Source organism: Panthera leo, chromosome A1 (genome assembly GCF_018350215.1).
Source record: "Panthera leo isolate Ple1 chromosome A1, P.leo_Ple1_pat1.1, whole genome shotgun sequence".
NCBI classification, from domain to species: Eukaryota; Metazoa; Chordata; class Mammalia; order Carnivora; family Felidae; genus Panthera; species Panthera leo.
The window spans coordinates 52546715-52555978 of NC_056679.1; the positions used below are offsets into that span (position 1 = coordinate 52546715).

The 9264-nt window shown below is 40.4% G+C and overlaps 1 long non-coding RNA gene across 1 annotated transcript; it reads right to left on the reverse strand.

The window, feature by feature from the left end:
* Nucleotides 1–5276: 5276 nt before the first annotated feature.
* Nucleotides 5277–8466, reverse strand: LOC122199307. Its single transcript, XR_006193457.1, has 3 exons — nt 8380–8466; nt 5801–5921; nt 5277–5422 (listed from the first exon to the last, which is right to left on the reverse strand). It is a non-coding gene; the product is annotated as an uncharacterized LOC122199307 (long non-coding RNA).
* Nucleotides 8467–9264: the final 798 nt, after the last annotated feature.

Below are 9264 nucleotides of genomic sequence, written 5' to 3' on the forward strand. Positions count from 1 at the left end.
GGGATTTTCTCCATAAATGAGCATCTCATCTGTGAACAAAGACAGCTTTATTTCTTCCTTCCCAATCTGTATACTTTGTATTTCCTTTTCTTAGGTTTCCAAGGAAAACCTTCTTTCCTTTTCTTTTTAGCATTTTCTAAGACTGCCAGTATAATATTGAAAAGCAGTGGTGAGAGGGGACCTCCTTGCTTGTTCTTGGTCTTAGCAGGAAAGTATCTAGTTTCTTACCATTCACTATGATATTGCCTGTAAGCCTTTTGTAAATTTTCTTTGTCAAGTTGTGGAAATTTCACTCTATTTATAGCTTGCTGAGAGTTTTTAAAATCACAAATGGGTGTTGATTGTGTCAAATGCTTTTTCTATACCCATTGATGTGATCATAGGATTTTTCTCTGTTAGCTTGTTGATGCAATGGATTACATTAATTGATTTTTGAATGGTGAACCAGCGTTGCATGGCTGGAATAAATCCCACTTGTTCATGGTGAATAATTGTTTTCATATGTTGTTAGACTTGATTTGCTACTTTTTTCTGGAGGATTTTGCATTTGTATTTATGACAGATATTGGTCTATAGTTTTTTTTTCCTTTGTCAAATAGTTTTCTATTTCAATTGGCCTAACATGACATCCAAATGGATTACCAATTACCAATAGTTATTAACAGAATTATTTTTATCTTACAATTTTAATATTACCCAGGTTGAATTAGATAAAGAAAACTAATTCATAAAATCTTGACTATAGAGAATCCACTCCCCTCCAACATTATTAAGATCAGAAGTTTGCTTTTATTTTAGGCATGGTTAACCAGTTACATAAAAGCAATTTGCCATGTTTGAGGTCATGGTTCTGATACATATTTTCTTTCGTACTCATCAAAAGCTTAAGCAAATATGGATGAGAAAAAAAGTGACTGCAAAGACAAAGTTACAATTTCTATCTCAATATCAAGATTAGGGGATTAGGATGAATAACATTTTCACTGACTTTTTAGTTGGTATTTTGGAAAATAATTTACACAGTGGAGGAGTTAAGAGATCTAATGAGTTTGAAGTTTAAAGTTTTAGCTCTTTTAAGAAAGGATTGTGAATACTTGATAGGACATGATTAGGACCTACATTATTATATTTACATTTATATTTGATTTGTCTTGAGGGATATGTACAGTGTCACATTTGCAAATGACATAACAAGGCATTATGAAACTGAATGTTATTCAGACAAATTACTTATTTTTGTGTTTATGATTTATTCTGTTATTTATTTCCATGGTCTACCCAGCGTTTCTGGAGGCCAACATTAATATCATTTAACAGTTATATGATTAACAGCCTAGTATAGTGATTACCACTCCCAGGCTTATTCTCCTGTCATCCCTGAAATGCCTATACACAGAACAAAAATCCCACAATCTGATTGCATTCCACTCTGTTAGCCCTTAATAATAATGAGTAAGAGTTATTTATTTATTTATTTATTTATTTTAATGTTTATTTATTTTGAAAGAGAGAGAGGCAGAGTGCGAGCGGGGGTGGGGGGTGGGGTGCAGAGAGAGAGGAAAACACCGAATCCGAAGCAGGCTCAAGGCTCTGAGCTGTCAGCACAGACCCAGACTTGGGGCTCAAACTCACGAACCATGAGATCATGACCTGAGCTGAAGTCAGACACTCAACTCACCCAGGTGCCCCAATAAGTAAGATTTATAGATTTATGCTGTGTGCCAAGTGCTAATGTGTTACAGGCATTAATTCATTAAATTACTACAACATCCCTATGAGGCAGGTACCAATAGCATCGTTTATTTTATTCATGAGGTACTTGAAGCACAGAGAGGTTATCACATCGAGTGCAAGGTCACCCAGCTAGCAACCAAGATGTAAACCCAGGTGTTACGAATTTAGAACATTCTCTTATCTACTGTGCTACACTGACTTCCAATTAAAGAAGAAATAAAACAAGCAAATACTTCCAACTTTCTTTAAACAAGTTCTTTATTTCATCTATTTGAATCTTATAGACACTTTAGACATAATATAGAAAGAAAATAATTTTTATATGCCTTTGATGTATTCTTTTTTATAATAAGACATTAAAAAAATTTTTTTAACATTTATTCATTTTTGAGAGTGAGAGGGACAGAGCATGAGCAGGGGAGGGGCAGAGAGAGAGAGAGAGAGAGAGGAAGACACAGAATCCGAAGCAGGCTCCAGGCTCTGAGCTGTCAGCGCAGAGCCCAATGCGGGGCTTGAACTCACGAACTGTGAGATCATGACCTGAGCTGAAGTCAGATGCTTAACTGACTGAGCCACCCAGGCGCCCCGCCTTTGATGTATTCTTTATATTTTATTATAAATTTAACTTCACTTAATAGAATTTAAATTTATGATTTAAATGCCCTAAAGGGGATTTATTTTTTTATTTTTTAAAATTTTTATTTATTTATCTTGAAAGAGACAGAGACAGTGGGGGAGAGACAGAGAGAGAAAGAGAGAGAGAATCCTAAGCAGGCTCTACTGCCCACTGCGGAACCCAACGTGGGGCTTGAACCCACAAACTATGAGATCGTGACTTGTGCTGAAACCAAGAGTTGGACGTTTAACCGACTGAGCCACCCAGGCGCCCCCAAAGGGGATTTATTATGTCCCCTGATTGGGGAATCTGGAATGCCTCAGAACAACTGGATCCAGAGGTTCAAATCCTATCCTTATGTTGGTCTCTCTACATCTCTCGGATATATTTTCTCTATAGGATGGGCTAAATGGTCTCCAGTGGTTACATCTTAGCAGCGTAACAACTCCAATGGAATAATTATATATCTGTTAATAATGTTTTTTTTATCAGACTTCAAGAATCAACTTCATGATTTTGCAGATTTCAGCAAAATTTATTCAATTTACAAACCTGGTAAAATTGAGATGGGACTCTATGCTGCTATATGTTGTAGGGACTTTTAGAGTTTTGACCTCTTTTTGATATTTACTCTTATTGGGGAATGTGAATTATCTTATTAACATTGCCCACACCTCACACTGATTCATTTTTGATGAAGAATTAACTTACAACACTTACATAGAGATGCTCATTCTGATTTTCTCCCTTAATACACTGCCCCTATGTGTTCTGATTATTCACCTTCCTGCTCTGACTGATATGGGAAAATCCCTCTCTGAAGAGTCAAAAGGTGAACTAGATGTGAGTAAAGTCACTAGCCTGCATAAGGACTCGTCAAGAGCTGACTGACTGACTATATTCTGACGCGTTTCTCTTCCTTACAGCCAATTCCTTGCTGACAATGTCATGAAGGCCATGGCCAGCTCCTCGTGTAATAGGAGAGTTCTACTCTCTCAAGCTGTAGGCTGTCCTGTTTGGTCTCCCAGCGTACACATGGGAGCTTATTTTCCCTGGTCATCCAGGTGTCCTCCATCCTCCCTAGATCTTATGAGTGTCCTAGGAAAGGGCAGACAGGTGTCCTCAAGGGGTAGGTAAATGAGGCAGAACTCAAGCTACAGCCGGGCTCATGACTCTCCCCCATGCTATAGGAATCTTTCTCTCATTGGGATGATTGGCAGGTGACATCTTGCAATGTGGCCAGTCTTTGCAAGTGGTCCTCATTCAGTAGGGCTGGGGTCGGCTCCCTGGTCCAGCATAGCACCTTGTACACTGAAATGGCACTTCCGTTAGTGGTCCTTCTCTTGGTCTACTTCCTGGTACTTTTCTGAAATATGTTCACTCCGAGACCTCACCCTAAGATGGGGCCTTACTTAGGCATTTCCAACTTCAAAACGAGTGCAATGTCCTCTTGCTTGGCCCTTTCTCCCTTCTCTTAATCTCTTCTGGAGCTGAAACCACGCCTGGTTCCTCTAACACAAAATCCCCCAAAGTTTCTTTTCTTCCATGGTAGGGCTTAATGGCCACTAGTTCAGGGTCCTAAGTGAGACCTTAGCAACATGAAAATGTACTGACTCTTTGAAAAAAAACAACAACAACAAACTTTTACCAACATAAGTACTCTTAGGAGAAGAGAGGTTTTCTTCTATCCTGAGAAGTTACTCTTTTTATAAAAGTGAGATAAATGGCTTCACAACCAGTAAAACAATTGAATGAAACATGAGATCTGAACTTTTTGTATCTTCCCTCTTTCTGTTACATAGCTGTCCAATCTGCTTAGCTTGAGAAGGTTGCCAGTTTTTTATCTACACCTTTTTTCACGACCAAGCAGAAATGCAAATAGTGCCATGATTCCATCTTCCTTCTAGATCATTCTTGCCTCATCACTATCCAACAGAACTTTCTGGGATGAAAGCACTTGATACCTGGCTAGTGTCATTGAGAAGCTAGTGTCATTGTAAATTCTTTTATAAAAAATTTAAATTCAAGTAGCCAGATGTGGCTACTTGTTATCACATTGGACAACAGAGGTTTATGTTTTCTGGAAAGCAACTTAATAACATATTAACAATTTTAAAATGTTCATATATATATTTCTAGAGGTTTTATTTATTTAGAGCAGTTTTAGGTTCACAGTAAAATTGAGTAATTGGTACAGAGATTTCCCACGTACCCACCACCTCCACTTAATATATTTTTATTTTCAGTACTATATTCCATTCAGTGAAATGTTCATATGTAAGAATGTTTATCATAATACTGATATTCTACATAGAATGAGAAGAGTCAAATTGTGGTACAAGCTATGAAAAGTTGGGCTAAAAAAAAAATTAAATACATGGGTTAATTGTTATGTAATGGTGTTAATATACATAGATTCAAACTTTCTACATAGTGTTATCCCAAATTTAAATACATATAGTATAGGCACAATTAAAATAATTGAAGGAAGTAAACCAAATATTAATAGCTTTATTTTTAAATAGTGAACATATCAGTGATTTTAATTTCTTCTGTATATTTTTCTTATAATTTTAAAATTATAGTGAATAGGATTACTTCTTAAGTGGGAAAATCCTTAGTAAACATTATGTTAAATCGGGTCATCTGGGTGGCTCAGTCTGTTAAGCATCTGACTTCGGCTCAGGTCATGATCTCGAATTCGTGAGATTGAGCCCCACGACCAGCTCTGTGCTGACAGCTTAGGGCCTGGAGCCTGCTTCGGATTCTGTGTCTCCCTCTCTCTCTGCCCCTCCCCTGCTCATGTTCTGTCTCTCTCTCTCTCAAAAATAAAATAAACATTAAAAAAATTTTAAAAAACATTATGTTAAATCAGTTGTAAATATTACAGAAGACATGAAAATAAGAATTGACAAAAGAGTACTGGCCTTGACAACTAGAAGTTCAGTGGTGGAATCTGATAAAGCCAATTAAGGTAGATGGTCTCAGAAGAAATCAAAAGGGACCAGAGAGTGAGTGGGGAGAAGAGACCCGAAGGCATCAGGCGCAGCCTCTCGTTCAGAAGGTGTGGCTCTGAAAGGAAGGAGGAAAATATGTCATGATCATATCATCTTTTGAGAGTTTACCAAGTATCACACTTGATTTTTTACATTTGGCTGACAAAACAATTAAATGTTATAATGTCTGTGTATAATCAGAAAACTGACGCGTAGAGATACCGATTTGTCTTACAAAGACAAAGCAGTTGATATTAAAACCTGGCGACTTTCCACCGTACTCCAGTGTCTCCCACCGGATGGTTAAATAAGGTCAGGTGAATGGTGCCTTCTTTCTTCTCTTCCTCCTTTCCTCCCTCCCTCCCTCCTTCTTCCTTTCTTCTTTCATTCCTTTCTGCAAGTGAAGACCCATCTAGGGACAGAGGAAAGAATCACAAAAGAGTAGCCAACTTACGAATTTGGATTCGGGCCAGCCTGGATTCAAACTCCTTGCTCAACTCCAGGCATCCTCTTTTACCGCTCCAGCTCAGTTTTCTCATTTATCCAGCGGAGATAACAATTTATACTTCAGAGAGCTGTTATGACAATTAGGAAGATAATGTATGTAAAAGTATCTAGCACGATGCCCAGCACAAAATAGCCTTAATACACAGTCGATATAGTTATTGATACCATTTTGTTATATGATTGAATTGCCCTTGGTTTCCTGGAGGTGATAGAGGGCAGGTCTTGACTGTGTTGTATATTTAGGAATAGTCTCTATTTTTGTATGCAAAGATGAATAAAATTTTAGTCACTGGCTAATTCATTCCCTTAGCAGACTTCCATTAATGCCAACCGTGTGCCCGATACAGCTCTGGGAAGTGGAGATGGTCCTCTCCTAAGAAGCAAGCAGACACTTATGTAAAGTGATTATCAAAAAGCAATTAATAACTGCTCTGATAGAGACATACACTGAGTGCTGGGGAAGCCAGGGGGAGGTAAGCATTCTGCCTGGGGCAGTCGCAGAAGGCATCAGAGAGAAGGTGACTTTTTAAAAATGTTTATTTATTTATTTTTGAGAGAGAGAGAGAGAGAGAGAGAGAGAGAGAGAGAGAGATAAGGCAGAGAATTCCCAAGCAGGCTTCGTGCTGTCAGCACAGAGCCTGATGCAGGGCTTGAACATACGAACTGAGAGATCATGACCTGAGCTGAAATCAAGAGTCACATGCTTAACCGACTGAACCACCCAGGCACCGGGAGAAGGTGACTTTCTATAGTGATGATAACCAATACCATCTTCTAGGGGCCCAGAAGTACACTAAAAGTTGTGCATAGTTTATTGCATTTGCCTTTACTATGTCGTCCTGCCTCCCACCTCATGACCCTCAATGAGAAGTTGCAATATTAACACGTCCCCTAATATGCCATCCAGGAAAAGTGAAGGTACAGGGCTCTCGAAGTGTTTTCTATGAGAAGCTACCCCTCACAGATGCTACCTGAAAAGGACTCCACAGTTGAATATATTTGAGAAATAAGTAATACTCCTCTTAGGCTATTGCAATGTATGGTGACTTTATAGGTTCTGAGAAGACTTCCCTGAGATTTTTAAATTCAGACTTTCCCAAATAGCAACTACATTTTTAAAAAAGATAACAGCTGTAAATAGCAAATATCTGTATGCTTTCTGAAATTCTCTTTCTAAGAGGGAGAGTCATGGGAGTAATGGTGACTTCTGTTACATATTTTAAGGTATTTCTAATGAAAGTGGCACAGGCTTGAATGGGTGGAAGTGACAGTAGGAGAAGTTGAAAAATCGTGAAATGATATAAAGGGTGGAATCAGAAAACAGCAAATCTGTGTTGTCTGGAAGACTACGTTGATTAGAAAAGAGTATATTCCTGAAAATTTAGGTTAAACTCTTGCAAAATTTCAGGAAGTTGATTTGGGGATCGTATTTAGAAAAGATATACAAAACTATCATTATACTAACATAAACATACCCTCTGTTTATATTGTTTTGCTTAGTTTTACTCTTTCTTAAGCCATTCCTAATTAAATTACCGTTAGTCATTTTTTTCATATTTCCCCAGTGTGCTAAATTTGGTTCTGCAATATTACCTGTGAATGAAAAGTCTTCTGAAATCACTAAAAAAGACTTTTAAAGTTTCTAGTTTCCAATTGCATGATTGGTTTTCAATGATAGTGTGGTCATGACCTGAATTTTCTTACCAAGTGCAATGAATCTTTTCTTATTTCTGGTTAATTATTACCATTGGCTGAATATCTGTTTAATGTAATGAATCCGAAGTGAGTCTTATAGTTTCCTTTGAAGGTTGTGAGACAAATGGTTCCAGAAGATGATTAAATGATAAAAAGACACATTCCAGGGACGTCCCTCCCTCTAGTGATCCCACTCTTTTGCACTTGGGCTCTTTAAGTTTCCAATTGTCATCAAATCGGAGTTTCCCCGGAAGTGGCCCATGGTCCACTCAGTGATGCTCGCATCACAACTGTAGCGAGGAGCTCCAAGGAAAATATAAATGGCCAGAGCGAAGTGACAGGGGGTTTGACAGCACAGGTGCAAAATCTCTATCGCGGGGGTCGGCACCAGGTGTCGCCTGGTATCTTTCCGGTTTGGGACAAGCATCCTGGGATGCGGGGAGGACTCCCAGGCCCCCGTGAGTAATTGCCTCTGCAGGAAGGGAAGGGTTAGGAAGAGCAGGGGCACAAGTGTGGAGGAGACCCGCCTTGCCTTCCCTCTCCGCAGTCAACCCACATTTCACGACGTCCATCTCCTCTTTTCCTTACACTACAGTAAGGGGAAAAAAATTAACTAAGGCCTACTTTTTAATTAAATGTAGTACCACTTAGGAAGATGTATGCTAATCTGAGGCCAAATCTGCCGCCCTCAGCTTTACAAGATGCTGGCCCCAGCAGAGGCTGTAAAGCTCTCGATAAGAGAGGCGAGGAGCAAGGTGCAGGTCCCCCAGCGATAACCTCCTGACTCCGATATTATAGGTCTTTCTGCTGGAATTGAGTTCTACATCTTACTCGATGGGTTATTGTCACCGATGAGTAATGAACGCACCCAGCCCGAGTCCCAGGGTGCAGGAGGCGGTCGGCCAGGCCACCGGGAGGCCCAGCTGCGGGCGGCGGGGCGGGCGGATGAAGGGAAGGCAGTTAAAGGCGCAGTGACAGCGGCGACCGCGCGGGCCCTGCCGGGGGAGCCGCCACAGGCCGGCCTGGCGGCCGGGGCAGGGAGCGCGTGCATTAATCACAATGCTCCCCGGGCTAATGGGCAGCGCCGAGAAAGCAGCCGGGACCCCAGAACAAAGGCAGAACATGATGAAGGGCGCCCCTCGGCCAATGGGGACTTTGCAGGGCTGGTCTGGAGAAGGAAATAAATGGCAGTTACCACCGCGGCAAACTGAAGGCGTTAGGCGTGATTAGGCAGCGCACTTAGGGGAGTCTGCTCGCGGTCCTAACAGCGTGCCTTCGCGAACCCGAATTTGTTTCTTTGCATGTCTGATTTGCTAGCAGCCTCCTAAGGAGTGGCGAAGGGGCTCCTTTCTGAGCAACGGCACTGCAGGCTTGATAGGAGTTTTGTATTCGTTTCTGGTTGTAATTTTAAAAATCATGTCTGGGTAATTTCTAGGATGTAACAGATGACACCGTTCGGTATGAATTTAAAATCCTCGTGTGCGATGCGTTTATATATTATTCTTTTTTTAAAAAAATGTTCGTTTATTTATTTTGAGAGGGAGAGAGAGCATGAACAAGCAGGGGAGAGGTAGGGGGAGACAGAGAGAGAGAGAGAGAGAGAGAGAGAGAATCTCAAACGAGTTCCACACCCAGTGTGGAGCCGGACATGGGGCTTGATCCCACAAGCCTGGGATCACCACTGGAGCTGAAATCAAGACTCGGACCCTCAATGAC